Source organism: Micromys minutus (assembly GCF_963924665.1).
Source record: "Micromys minutus genome assembly, chromosome: 2".
NCBI lineage: Eukaryota > Metazoa > Chordata > Mammalia > Rodentia > Muridae > Micromys > Micromys minutus.
The window spans coordinates 35,959,570-35,973,277 of record NC_137971.1 but is presented as its reverse complement, the minus strand read 5'-3'; positions in this window follow the sequence as shown (position 1 = coordinate 35,973,277).

Below are 13,708 nucleotides of genomic sequence, written 5' to 3'. Positions count from 1 at the left end.
AAGCCAGCATTTCTTTTTGCCTTATTTTTGGTTTTGGTTGGTTGTTTTTTTTCTCTCCAGACTGGCCTGGAACTCATTATATAGACCAGGTGGGCCTGGAACTCACAGAGTTTACCTCTTGAATATCATTAAAAAAAAAAAAAACTTATATGGGATTTAAAAAATATCTTTTAGAGACAGGACTACATCTCAGAAAATAACTTTAGCGAAAGTCTATATTATGGCTAGAACTCCAGAATACAGGGTCTCCTTTGTTTTTGATTCATCTTTTAAAAGAGAGATTTATCCTTGTTCTTTGGCCTCGTACTTGCTCTCCTCTGCTAATATTCAAACTGGGGATGTTCCTTATATGCAATTCACATTTTGTTGACCCATTCAGCTGTCAGCCAGCACTTGGAATGCTCATCTCCTTTGGTAAACAAGGTGTGAACATGTGTGAACAGATATCTGGTCAAGACCCTGTTTTCAGTTCCTTTGAGTTTAATTGGTGACTTTTTTAGTACATTAAAATTTTAGCAATTCTCTACATATTAGAAGGATGATGATTAACAACCTAATTTTTCTCCTTGTAAGCTATTCAAAACCATAAAACTGGCAACTCAGTTTTAAAAAAATATTGGACTAATTAGCAGCTTTTGACTATTTGAGACAGAAATCAATTGAGCCAAAACTCTTTATTGGAAATGGCTGAGCGCACCTTCCGTACCCAGTGAAGAGTCTACCCCACGGGTAGAAAGGCTGCAGGTACCTTCAGGGATTCCCTTCCCAGTTTCTCTCTCCCTTTCATTTCTGTGTGGGGGTCCATTTTCCCCCTCACCGTTACCACACAGAAGAAAACACTTCATCAAATTCTCCTTACTATATCTAGTCTCAGTTCCCACGAAGAGGCTAGCCTAAATCTTTCAGTCCCAAACCCCAAATCTCAGGGGAAAGATCGAAGGAGCCGGTCCTGTTACATTGTAGTCCACCCATTAACTGCAGCTGGGATGTGTGTGAAGATACAGAAAATGGCTGCTCTCTCCACAGAGATGTTGATATGGGGGTGGGAGAGTGAAACACTCAGAACCATGACCTCACAAAATGAAAGGCAGTGGGATAAGAAAGCGGCTGCCTGGGCCCACAGTAAACACCCTGCCCATTATCTACAGTTGAAAATGAGCGGAGGAGGGGTCACCCCCAACCACTCCACCTGTGCCTGCCAATCTCGGGGAGTAAAAGGCCGGAGGCTGTGGGAAACTCTAGTGTACAAGCATGCATTAATCAGCAGCCCGAATCCACAGATAATGAGGCAAAGAAAAGGCCTGCTGGCTCTGAGATCTTTTGCACAAAGTCTTTTGTTTCACAGGGCAAGTCCCGGAAGAGTTACATGGAAAGGAACGAGAAAAAAAAAATGCTCCCACAAACACTGAGTAAGTCCAGAGGCCACAATTAAAAGGAAGCAATAATGACACCCAAAGATCCTGGGCTGTAATACTTCCAGGAGAGGAGGCCCAGGGATACTTCTGAGGCATCGTTATTTGGTAATGAGGTGGAGGGAGGCAGTTGGCCACAGGAAGCACAGAGAAGAGTATTAACCCCCTGCTGAGAGCCAAAGCTCCGCCCCACAGCACTTGCTTTCTGCTTCCAGGGGAAAAAAAATTATTTTCCTTGCTTGTTCATCGATTCTGAATGTTAAGTAAGTCTTTCTAGCAGTGGCTTCAGGTGCCAGGGCACTGAATCTCAAGACAGCAAATGAAAAATGAGGCCCGCAGAAATTGAATCCTAACCCGATTGCCGTGAATGTCACCTGCGGAAGCAGAGCACACGCGCAAACTGCTGGTGAACAGGCCATGGATCGCTGCTCTCCACACAAGCTTTTCATGGTCACTCTAGAGTATCCTCAGGTTTGGGAGCAAAGGGGGAATGGATGGGATCAAGAGATATAAAAGGAAATGACTTGTAAATTAAAATCTCTTTATAGTTAAAAAAAAAAAAATAACACCCCCCCCCCCCCCGTGCAAACTATTTCTTACTGGTACAAATTCCCACACCTGTTAGCTACAACTCTTTCATGGCAGTTACTAAACAGGTTTCTCCATCATTATATACGAGCACGTTCAGTCTCCACGGTGAGATTAAAAACTCTAGGGAGTGAAGGGAGAAGCCCCCCTCCTTTTTTTACTGTCATATGCCCCACAGCATCAAGAGGAGCCGATGTTCACGTCTCCACCACACCTCGATGCTTGAGACATCGAAGTGTTTCATCTGTTCAGGTGCCTCCCCAGTATCCTGCAAGTCTAGGATGCTGAGCACACAAGTCTGAGAAACCGAGGCACTCCAGAGCAGTGATTGGTCCGAATTCACACCAAGATTGAGCTGAGATCTGACACAAGTCTACTGGAATACAAAGCCTGGGTGTGTTCCTCCTCACCACACTACCTAATTAGCAAACCCTGCTGTTCTCCAACAAGCATTCTGACAACAATAAGAATTGTAACTACATTTAACACTGTCTCTAACCTGTGTATCATGATAGATGCTTTGCATATATTGTTTCAGTTGGTTCTTATCATGGAAAAAGGAGTTTTATGGTATCCATATTCTCTATCTAACAGGTGAGCAAATTAAGGTACATAGATATTTAAATAGCCCTATACCTTATGATTTTCACAGTAGCGTGACATCAAGATGCTGACCTAATCTGTCAGAGCATGTATGTGCTTTTAATTATCATCACACGTTAATTTCAAGATATAAACACACACACACCAGTTTGCATATTTTGAGTATCTACTCTATGCCAGAGTCTGAGTTTGCTGTAATTTAGCCCTCTTGAGAACCCACAGAGCAAAGCAGATATTGTAAGTTGTAGAAAGAGTGAACAACTCGAGTTGTCGTTATGCCCGCTGATAAGAAAAGCTCAGAGACACCCTCGTATCTGTATTGGCAGCACCTTGGGCTCCAAACTACAGAGGAGCAGGACAGCTGCATCAGTACTAGAAGCATGGGGGCAGTTCAGACTGTAGAAGATGTTTCAGTTTGAAAAAGCAGAGTTTTGTAAGGTCCATGGTGGCCCAAGCCTGCCCTGAGGCATGTCTTCTCTGGTGTGGCAGCATGTGGAATGAACTGTGTCAGAAAAGCAACCTTACAAGGAAGATAAGCACACAGCCTTGAGCTAGGCTCCGTTTTCATTGTCGCTTTATATTCATAACTCTATGCCCATATACACTATACAGTGATCATATGCTCCACCACTGCTATTTTTTGTCACCATCTCTCCCCCATCCATAATGGAATATTGGTAGGACTGGCCTTGTGTAGGTCTTACGTAGGTCACCACCACTGATGTGAGAATGTGTGTGGAATAGTCATGCCATGATCTGGATAATGTTTCACAATGCTTTCCTATTGTGGTAAACATTGAAAACTGAACCACCAACCCTCGCTTTCACCGGCAGCGTAGAGCTGTATGGCATTTGCGGGGTATTTTCACCTCAGTTAGCCAGACTCAGAAGACCCTCTAAGTTCCCAATTTCCATCCCAGTCTCCTGCCTGCTACTCTCTGATCCCAGCAGCGGCCACCCTCCTATGACTCTCTGCCACAAAATCTGCTCACATTCCCAGCCATCGCTCCCTGTAGTTATTGTCACAATTCCCATTAGCCTGACAAAATTAAAACTCTAGAGACTTGCAATTTATCAATCATATTGATATCAATAAATTCTCACTCCATAGAACACACACAATAAACTCAGATCCAATTAATATGATATAATCTACCAACCTACATAAGACAAATCCTATAATAATTCATCCCTTATAAGACATTCATAGCTACCTGTGGCTATTTAAAGTCACACAGAGATTGATCCTCTTTGTCCTCCTCTGTCTTGGCTTCTCTTTGGCTACACCCATAGCTGTAATACCACTATGGTACCAATAGGTGCATACTGCCTGGCTGGTTGGGATTATAATTTGCAGAGTTCACATCTGATAAAGCTGTTGGTGACTTTTCTCTCCCAGAAGACTTCACATCACTTTCTAGCTGTATGGAAATTATTAGTCTCAACTTTGTAGAGGAAATATAGTCTTTCTAAGCATGTGTGTGCATGTGCATGGGTGTGTGTGTGTGTGTGTGTGTGTGTGTGTGTGTGTGTGTTACCCAGATGAACTGGACCTTGATATGATACCCAGGGAAGAATAAAACATGTGGGGTAAAAGGGTCAATTTCTTAGCAATTCCTTTCCTTTACCAATCTCTGATATCATTTGCATTACAGAATGGACTCTTCTCCAGTCTTGAAGTTAGGCGTGGCCATATAATTTGCTACAGTCAGTGGAGTATGAACACAATTGAGGAGTCACTTTTAAAAAAAAAAGCACAAGATTTTCCAACTCTCTTTTTGTGATGAGAGATGGTATCAGATAGACTATATCTCTGAGTAAAAGTGGTACAGACTGGAGCCCTGAGCTAACCCACAGAGGAGGCAACATGTATAGAAAAAGAAACCTCACTACTACATAAAGAATTTTAGCCAAATCAGATTAATATGCCAATCAATAAACTGTGTCACCCTAGGCTAGTCATTTATTTTGCATGCAAAACTAAGATACTAGCTGTTAATGGAAATGAGAAACATTAATCCAGGGGGCAAGGAATAGCCTTCAGGAAGACAGTGATAGAAAACAAAATGGTTATAAGTAAGATTGTGCGTGCATGTGTGTGCACGTAAGAAAGCAAGAGCGACACAAAATATACAATTGTAAAATTGTCCTGGGAGAAGATCTAGAGACTTTTCACCTTTTAAGGGGGCCTGTGTTACCCAAAATGAGGTTAAGAGCCTGGAAATCTATGAGGCTATTCACAACTCCAATGTGCTTTGTGGTGTTGGGAGAGAGTGAAGGAGCTAATTAGGTTCCTCTACTATCTGGTATTTCACAACTTGCCTTGAGTTAGATTTTATTAAAGTTGTTTTCCAATAATTACATTTAAGAGCTCTGCTTAATAGGTTCTCAGATGTTGAAATCTCAGGAGCTATTTCTGAATGAAGAAGGGATTTGGGGGAAATTCATTTTAACTATAGCAGAAAATACCCTTCCAAATGTGACAATGAGGACCCAGATTCTGTTTGGGAGGTAGGAAAAAGCTGCATCTTTTCTTTGTGGGACAAAAAAAGGCCACATTTTCAAAATTATATCCTTACATTTGATTTAATGCCTGAGAGGCTGGCGGGTAAAGCAGAAAAGTCTTCAACGCCAAGACAATGGGTAGACTAGGTTCATCAAGTCTAAGCTGTGTAAACAGCTGTCCAGATTAGCATTGAGTTTCATCACGCTAATGGGCCATACTTTTATCATCTCTAAATTAGGACAACAATACCAACCTGTCCAGGGAGACTGTCAACAAATCAGTGCATCTGAAGAAAAAGGAGAGAGCTTATTGTAAAAAAAGAGAACTGCAGCTATTGTGGAGGAAAGGGCTACACAATAGGGGTAAGAATATCCTACACAGATGCCATTGTGTTCCTTCAGTGAAATCCAAGCAAAACCAAAGAGCCCATTGATAGAGTTCATAGAAGTTAATCTCCTGGAGTCCAGAGAGAGGAAGACAGTGAGATGGCAGAGATGAAGGGAAGCAAGGGAATATGCCAGCTCTTATGATACTTTTTATTTATTCAGTGTGAATGAGTGAGTACCTTATAACTTTTTCTAAAAACAGTTTGTGAGTGGGTTGCACAAAGATGGAGTCCTTGGCTTCCGCAACAACAGAAAAGAACAAATGACAAAGACCCATGATTTGGAGTATAGTTTCTCTGCCTAGGGAGGTAGGTTGGGGTTGAACAGCTGCTTCAGAATAAATTCACTAGGATACATTAGAAAACTGCCACAGAGAACAGCCCCCAAAACAGTGTCTGGTTGCTGTTCACTATGCTAGAGTGCCAGAATCCTACCATTCTTTTGCAACTCTAGCGCCCCCTGTCTTCTAGCTGTATAGGTAGATGCCACTTCTCAGCAAGGTTTAGAATTGAACTAACTTCTTATGCACACCTCCAGGAGGCTAGCTTCCTTCTAGCTAAGTACAGACTCTTGTAAAAAAAATATATATATAAGGCTGCTATGTCTGAATTGCAGTGTAGACACTTAGCTTAAGAGTCAGGTGTGGCAGCACACAGTTTTCTGTTTATTATTGTCTTCCTATGCTCTGCTAAGGCATCCCACTCCAGAGACTATGCGCCTCTAACACCCGAGATCAAACTCTTCTACCAAGAGTCCCAACTAAATGACAGATAGACTTCACTTGTCCCTATCCTTCAAGAAAACACCTTTCCTTCATTTGGAGGAGTAGGTGGGAACTTAGACATGTGATTATGGTGGACCAACCATATTTCTTCCCCTGGTAGCATAGATCTTGAAGGGAATCATTTAAGTTAGAGAGAGTAATTTAAGTGTCAGTCCCATTCATAGAACTCTCAAAAAATTGTTCATTTATTAATGCCTCCAGTAGGAATGAATCCGTTAAAAATCAGACCACAGCCTACATATCTGGCTGCTTGGCATTTTTTTCTCCTTCCACAAGCTGCTCCTCATCTGTCACTTCAATGACAGGCTTGACTTAGAAAACTAGGCCAGACCACAAAGCAATGGTCCAGATTTGAGGATCAACAAGAATAATGGCTTGGATGATGTTTATAAGCTTTTACTTTGGTTTACTCCCAGGTCAGCCCCACTAGCAAACAGATTACGATGTTAGAAAAGGCACATGAACAAGTGAATACTAAGGCTTCCCAGAACAGGAGCTGAGACCCTAGATCATAGCAAGCCTGCAAAGTGTCAATTCTTCATTTCAATTCTTTAAGCCATGATGAGGACCACACTGATGTCCAAAGGCCCAGTTAGCATGGAAGAAGAGCTTACTTCTTCATAATGGCCTATTTCCCATGGGTCTCTGTAGAACCTGGAGTGAGTTTGGTCATGAGATATCATTGTTAACCAAAGCCCAGCTCTGTCCTTTGTGACCCAGCATTCTATTAGGCACAGCTGAATTCTATTTAGTTCTTCCATAACCCAAGACTGGCATTGGTTCAAATGTTACACTCTGCCCTGTTTCATCTACCCTATAGATTATTGTGTAGAAGACATGTTACACATATCTTTAACCCTTTCATCAAGCCAATAAGGAAGTATTGTTTTTGCTGTTGTATAATTTAGAACACAAAGGTTTGTGTGAGTCGAGGGTAAGTGTGTAAGTGGACTTTACCTGCCCATCATTACAAAGTTGTTGAGCTGAAGAAGGAGAATTCAGACCCAGACCCATTTGACTGTGTACATTCCATCTATTTCCTACTTTCAAGCTTTTGGTCACAGCATTGATTCTATTGCACACACCTTACAGCCTCTGATCTTCTTGGGCTTCCTTCTATTTCTTTTTTTTTTAAGCAAAAGGTCTAAACTATACGTCTCCACAAGATTGTTGGGGCAGAGTGAATAAGACAAGGAGAAGGATATTGGGTCACGGGGTGGATACTATGAACTTCAAACCATTTGTCTACCTCTATTCATCTGTTTACAATGACTACCTATTTTTCTTTTTTTCTTAAACAAATAACAAATTGTCTCTGTTTTAGACCTATACATTTTCCTACTTGTTCCAAGCCAATGAAAAGTCCCTGAAAGATGAGTGTGCAGCTACTGATCTTACATCTGGGTGCATTCATTTGCCCATTGTTTTCTACAATTGTCCTGCAAACATTTAGTGTCAGCCCCTCTTCATATATCTGCCAAAACATCTCTTCCATTGATAATGAGTTGCTGGAATTGAAGGTAGTTATTGCTCCTTTAACATGATTGAAGCTCTCAAGTAGCCTGAGACACTGGCATGAAAGTTTGTTGTTGTTTCCTGGATCTTAGGTGTGTTCTACTGGCCACTGTGAAGCCAGAGAGAATCACAAACTTCGTCAAGTCCAGCTGCATTGATGACCTGGATCTGGGCCATCTAGATGATCTAGAAAGAAATTGCCCACCAAACAACCTGTAGCAGGCACCCTTCCTTCACCTCCAGAGCATAGTTTCCACCTCAGACAAAGGGACTGAGTAGACTTCTGTATACAGAAGTAGCTCCCTATGATCTAACACAAAGACCCTGTATCAAAGGATGTGGGTGTTAGTTCTGAGGCTCCTATCCAAGATTATCTATGTGACTACATATAACAGGAACCTACATACATACTGTGCACACACACACAAGTCAAGAGAGAACCCTAATCACACACACGCTGCATTTGTTTCTAGTTTTCTTTACATGTGGAAACAGCTGACCAAAATAAATACTGTTGAATGGTTTAAGGTTCAGTCCAATTTTTGGCATACAATAAAACTGGGAGTCTGGCTAATTGTCAATTTGCCACCAAATATTTCAGAATATCCCAGAATTAGCTATGTAATCCACATGTAATCTCATAGACTCAGATGGGTATAACCCACTATGAGCAATAAATCAAAGGAAAACCAAATTTTAAGCAAAATGCTATGATTTGAGGAGTGCCTTGGAGCGTCTCCTAATTATCCAATCTGTGTTTATTGCATTATCCTTCAACTTTAGAGATAGCATCTTGTCACTTCCTTCACACACTATTTCCCAGCCACTTTTGGCTAAGCCGGTTGAGGTTAGCACCTCTGTTTGAACAGCTGTGGTGCATTAGGGAAGCAATGGTTCTTCCCAGCTTCTGGAGGTGGAGGGACCTTGAAAAAAATAGACTTCGGTCCCTTTCCTTTTCAGCCAGAGGTATTTAACCTTGACCTTGTACCCTTTTGTTCAACTCTTCATTCTAACCTTCTAAAAAACTGTTTTCAAAACTGGTCTCCGTGGAGAGACTTCCTCAAGGGATATGGGTTCGCCTGGCCACCCACTTGGAATTCCTAAATTCTCGTTGCATGGAAAGGGACCTGTCAGTATAGAACCAGGAAACTGGCCCCTCAAACTACTGTTCTATGACATTAGTAAGAACTGGTCACCAGTAGGGATGCTTCATAATCACTATGAAGCAAAGAGCCACAAAAGCTGAGTGTCAGCCAGGAACTAAATAAGTTACGTTTGGGCAGATGGTTGATATTAGGAGGAATGGTGTCCAGATTCATGATCTTCTTTTTCCTTAACACCAGTGTCAACAAAACAAGGCAGCCTGACTCAGGCACTTGAGGTGAAGGACCCTATGGCATTTATCTCTGAGCTCTAATCATGGCCCCTTCCTATCAGCTGTCTATTGTTTGTTGACTGTTACCACATGGCTGGATTGTTCCTGTGCCGAGAATTACATATTCTGCCTAATTGGATATTTTTTCCATTGTTGGCTTCTACATTCATCAGAGTCATGAAAAACATCTCTATAGCCTAGAAAAATGAAACACTGCATTTTGGTTTCCACTTTTCCCTCCAAAGGAAATTGATATTTTTAGAATGTCTCTTCTGATTTATAATCATGATAATTGCACACTGCATTAGACGAATAGTCCTCTTTTTACCTCTCTCTGTAAGTCTGGTGGTTGATTCAGTAGTCCACACTGACTGAAATCATAAAGAGCATCCCCATAATGTTATTTTCCTTTCCTGTGTAGGTACTTGGGATAGTACAGAAAGCATAGACATCATTATTGGCAAAGAGGAGATTAAGAAGAAGGTGATAGCTCACCCTGCCTTCTCCTTCTGAGCTGTCTTTGAAACCCAATTGTAATAAAAGGCAGCTTTGTGTGTTCAGTGTTTCCCAGTGATAGTCATGTCTCCCAAAGGTTGCATCAAAGGTTATCACCATGAAAAAAATAGAACTACAGAGAGCTACAAGCACTAAATGCCATATCTAAACTCGGTGTACATCTCACTAGATGCCACATAATTACACAGCAACCCAAACATGAGTACTGAGGATTTTAACATTTTCACATTATTCACTTCAGAAAAACACCACAACCTCACATGGCCAGGCACACATTTTCCCCCATGGAGGAATATTCTTGTAATGTATTAAATAATTTCATCTGTGCTTGACTTAAAAGAGACTGACCAAAAGAACCAAAGACTTGAGTTTTGTCTTAGTGTTTGTATAACTTAAGCCAAAGTCAATTATAACCTCACTCTATCCCAAATCTGAACTCATGAACTTTTGAGTCCAAATAACATCTTCTTTGTATATATCCCTGCCATGACATGTGCTATCACTTTCCCCAAGACAAGCTACAAAACTTCAGACCATTAGCTTAGCTTAATTCCTATTTTCAACTGTGTAGCCTTCATTTCTAAGAATTCATCCAACTTCAAATAAAAAATATGTGTGTGGGGGGGAATAACTGGTGTCTGAATTAAACCGGAACCAACAGTTTCCTTTCTATTGCTCCTTAAACAATACATAGTAGTGGTTATTTATATAGCATTTACATTGTAATGGGTTTTGTGAGAAACCTCAAAATGATGTCAAGTTTAGAGGAGTTGATAGATGGGTTAATTACAAATACTATACCATTCTATAGAAGGGACTTGATTGACAGTAGTCTTACACCCATAGGGGAGAGAAAACCCTGAAAACAATCATCTGCATAGTGGAGAGATGCATTCTATTTGCAATAGCATTATCTGTATGAAACTCTGCAAGATGCTGTAAGAGATAGAAAGACATATATAAAACAGCACTAAAACTCAGAGGAGTAAGACATGCCCACACATGAGAAAATAGTTAAGGAAATGCCCTGTCAGAACTAATGGGTATGAGTATCACTCTGGGACTATGTGAAGGGGAAGGCTTCAGACAATGAGGACCTTGTAAACTTCACCCTGCAGCCATGGCAGGAGCAGAGGTTGGAATGCTTCAGAAAGACCCAGAACAAATCATTAGAGTTCAGATACAGAACAAAGCCCCCGGATTCTTGCCTTCATTGTGTTCTGTGTAACTGTTCCTTAATTTCTGCATTTTTTATGACCCATTCATGAGAAGTTTGAATGACAGCAGTAGCTACTTGCTAGTGTTTTGTTTTGGTTTGTTTTTTGTTTTTTTAGATCTATTGAATGCAAGGAACAGTATATGTACTTCATATATTTTAATTTACATAATTCTTCTAATAATTATATATGTAAATCCTGTGCTTAGGTACATCTTAAAGATGAAAAAACAAACACAGATATGTATTCTTCGTGCCAATAGCTAGACACGAAGAAATTGAAGGCCAACATTCTATCTGCTCTCTGTTGTAGACCTTGAACGCTTGTCCATCACGTGTATAAGTAGGTCAGGTCTAACCTCAAAACCACGGTTCTCAACTACCCTCTTCTACTTTCAATACTGACACTCCTTTATTATTGCCTTTCACGAGTGCAGCCCAAGAACTGCTTAGACATATTTGGGCTCATTGTTTCATAGGGCTCATGCCCTAGCTGTTTTGTTCCACGAGTTGTGGAGAAACTTCATGGAGGCCTGGTGGTGTGATGGAAGTCAGTTGTTTATTCTATAGTGGATAACAAGCAGAGGGGGAGTAACAGGAAATGGCAGAGATCTACTTCCTTCAGCTCAGCCCTACTCTGAATTTCTATAACCTCCCCACAGCGCCACCTTCTGGGGAATAAACATTGAAGATAATCTTAGGCTTATGGGAAATACAAATTCAGAGTCCATGGTGGCTGGAAGAGACATCCAAGCCTCTGCCACAGGTGCGGCTTCAATAGGAAAGATAAAGTGGAAAGATGGAAGGGAAAGTGAAGGCTAGGGGGTTGTATATATGAAGAAAAGTGGAACTACGGAGTCGATGGGCAGATATGAGGAGGCCATGGTGAGGTCCTGGCCCAGACTGCCACTAAGAACTATGTCTGGGTTCATGGTCCTGCTGCAGCTGTGGCCCGAGTTACCATCAATAGCTAAGAGGATGCTCATGGTCTGGGCCAGCACCAGAGAGCATGTAGATGTCTGAGAATCCTGTTGCCATAGGACATGTTGCTGTGAGTAGCCTGTACTGTCACCGAGGCCTTGGGGACATCTAGGCCCAGTCTACTGCCAGAGGGCTATGGCTGTGTTTGTGGTCCTACGGCATTCTAGGTCTGTGTTGATGTCCTAGGTCTGCTCTGAACTGCCTCCCGAGACACTGTGCTGAGTTGTCCCCACCCCTTGCCTAGGAAGCATAGCAGAGCTGGCCCTGGTGGCAGGGGTGCAGGAGAGCCTATGGCATAAGCTCAGTAGAACTGCCCTCTTTTCATTTGCCATGGGGTGGCTTAGGTGAGAGAGAGATACCTTCCCACCATCGCCCTTCACTGCATGTGACAGGTGGGAAGGAGAAGTCCCCAACAATCATAAGAGCAAGAGTGCCATCTCTGCTCCTCGCCATCTATAGAACTCAGGGAGAGCAGGCCCTATACCTCACCTGGGCAGCATAGCAAGAGTTAAGAATGTGGGAGAGCTAGTCCCAGATCATTAGAGCGAGAGAGCTGGCCTTGCCAGTCCCCGGTGGCTGCACTCAGGAAAGTGGGGAGAGCAGATCCTTCTCCTTGGCTGAGCAGCACAGCAAGGCTGGCCCTGGTGGTGAATGTGTAAGTGAGTCACCCTGCTGGTGAGGGCCAAAGAGAGCTGGTGGGCTGACCAACTAACTCACCTACTTCCCAGGCTTAGATCCAGGGTTTTGAGTTGGCCCACCCCAACATCTACCCCATCTGTGATGTTCTGGAAAAAGTGAAGGGCCAGGTCTGCAAATCCAAAGCTGCAGGATCTCCATGACACAAGGTAGCAACAGAATATCCAAGGGATAGTCCCTGTGAGGATCTAGTACTCACAGTGTAGCAGGAGCCAGAGGCCTCATAACAGACCACAGACTCATCGCAATGAGCATTTGCAGATAAAGAAGTGAGGGCAGAAGGGTAAACTAGGGGACACATGACAGCGTTTAGGACAAAATTCATGTTAAAATTCTTATTTTACTTGTTTGTGGGGGAGTTGCAAGAGTAGAGGGTGGATGCTAAGGGACAGGAACATGAGTGGGACTGGGTTGCATGACGTGAAACTCACAAAGAAAACGTTAAAAAGAAAACGTTCAAACAGAACAAATCTCTGCTGTCAAGAAGACAAGGCTCACAATTCAGGCTTAGACTTAAGAACCCAGTCACTGAAGTTGAAGTTCTTCTCACATGACCAACTAGTGACCGACCTCCATGATGACCAAGCTGTTCTCTCTAATGTAAGCACACACAGTTCTTCAGAACCTGTCACATTGCATTCTGCTTGTGTGGTGAGCAAAACTTGATACTTCCTCCAGTAGACGTGGATGTAGTTTCTAATACCGATACTCCAATGATGTTGTAATTTGACTACATTCTTCCTGAATTCCATTCATTATCAAATACAATCCCCATGTATTTTTTTTTCAGAAATAAGAATCCCTGCCATTCCAGGTCTTCTTACATTGTCTGTGCTGTAGTTCACAAAATTTAAACCAGAACTGACAGCCACTGCTTTCTGTCAGGCTTCTAGCATCTGTTCACCTTTTCTAGTCTAGGAAGACCCTTTTAGTGTGAATACTTTTTTAAAAAGTCGTGTTTTTAATAAATTCATTTTTTAAAGATTTTTATTTATTTATTATATATAGGTACACTGTAGCTGTCTTCAGACACACCAGAAGAGAGCATCAGATCACATTACAGGTGGTTGTGAGCAACCATGTGGTTCCTGGGAATTGAACTCAGGACCTCTGGAAAAGCAGACAGTGCT